Genomic DNA, 1,567 nt, shown 5'->3' with positions numbered 1-1,567 from the left:
CGTAAAGACAGACGAAATACTGCTAAGCATTTTGCTTGGTGTATTAACATTTCTGCCAGAAAAACAATATTAAGCAACCACTAACCTTTAAATAACAAAATATGGGAGACAACTCTGGATATGTGTTGATATTTTATTCTGACCTTATCATCTTTTACTTTTACTTCACAGCTAATATTGGTTAGATGAAGAATATCTATACTTTATTAAAATGTAATGAATCTAATAATCTTATAATGAGAAAGAGTTTGTGATTTAATGTTGATGGTGGATCCAACTATTGTATTTTAATCCAATAAGTACCAGGATCACACTAGGATCTTGCAAACAGTGAAACCTTTTATATTCAAGCTACTCAATTAATCTCTTACTATTCTCTTACTATAATATTTCATGGATTTAATGATAAACCTATTGGGTTATTTCTGTAAACTTTATCCCATAAACCTGAAAGTGTAGCCTGTGTTGTGTCCGTATCAAAAGATAGTTGCTCAACTATCAAAAGATAGTTGATTTGTTCAACTAAAAGCAGTGCTCCAGCATGGCTGCAGTCAAATGACTGAAACAAATAAAAGAATAGGGAAATCTATCAGACAATCTGAGTTTTGAGGAACTCTCAGGTTTAGTATTTTGGTTCCACATTTTGTTTACCTCTCATTTATTTTTTTATTTTTTTGTGTGTTGCTTTTTGCTAACCCCCAGTACCTACCCCAACCCTCAATCAGAATCAGGTGAGTGAAATAGTGTTTATTTATGTGGGCGTTTATGCTTAAACAGCTGTAGGAATCAAAACATTGTGGTTTTGTTCTGAACCATTCTCTTGACATTTAAAATCAAGGTGTAGGCGTTTCACTTTGCAGGTTGTTACGGTTGTTGTTGGTGTTGTTGTTGTTGTTGTTTTTGTTGTTTAGCTTTACATCAGTCCTGATTACAGCACAGTATGTGATTTGGCTGCTATTTTTAAGAGGTTGAGCTATGACGTGTAAGCTCATTCATCAGTTCATCTGTAGGTGGTCTTCAAATGTGCAGTGGGTTGCAACTTGCATTTATGCAATATAATAAGCAACTGCATACTTTATTGCATTTGTAAATATTTTGTAGTTTTTTGAAATTCTGAGAGGAGTTACTAGAAACCCATGCTAAACTGACGTGATAAATGAATGATATGTGTTGTTGATGTTGATGTTGTTCTGTTCAGTGTTACCATTTTTCATTTAGACACAGGTATGACATAGGCATAGGTGAGGATGTGTGGTTAAGAGGTTTATTTTATTTCTCAGATACATGATTCTAGGTTCAGTCCTTCTACATGGTACCTTAGGCAAGTGTCTTTTGTAGCCTCTGGCTGAGTGGATTTGATAGGATGAAAGAAACTGAATGAAGCCTGTCATATATATATATATATCAGTGATTCCATCTTGTAATATCTGAAGGAAATGAAGGAAAACGCGGTGAGCTGGCAGAAACGTTAGCATTCCGGGTGAAATGCTTAGCGGTATTTCGTCTGTCATTATGTCCTGAGTTCAAATTCTGCCGAGGTCGACTTTGCCTCTCATCTTTCAGGGTC

The 1,567-nt window shown here is 35.2% G+C and overlaps 1 protein-coding gene across 1 annotated transcript in view; it reads right to left on the bottom strand.

Annotated features, from left to right (window-relative positions):
• LOC106873903 (uncharacterized) overlaps window positions 1–1,567 on the bottom strand; it is a 23,982-nt gene that overhangs the window by 6,991 nt on the left and 15,424 nt on the right. The gene's annotated exons all lie outside the window — the stretch shown is intronic.

This window comes from Octopus bimaculoides, chromosome 3, assembly GCF_001194135.2.
Source record: "Octopus bimaculoides isolate UCB-OBI-ISO-001 chromosome 3, ASM119413v2, whole genome shotgun sequence".
Classification (NCBI taxonomy): domain Eukaryota; kingdom Metazoa; phylum Mollusca; class Cephalopoda; order Octopoda; family Octopodidae; genus Octopus; species Octopus bimaculoides.
The sequence above is the reverse complement of the archived record's forward strand: the minus strand, read 5'-3'. Positions and strand labels throughout refer to the sequence as shown.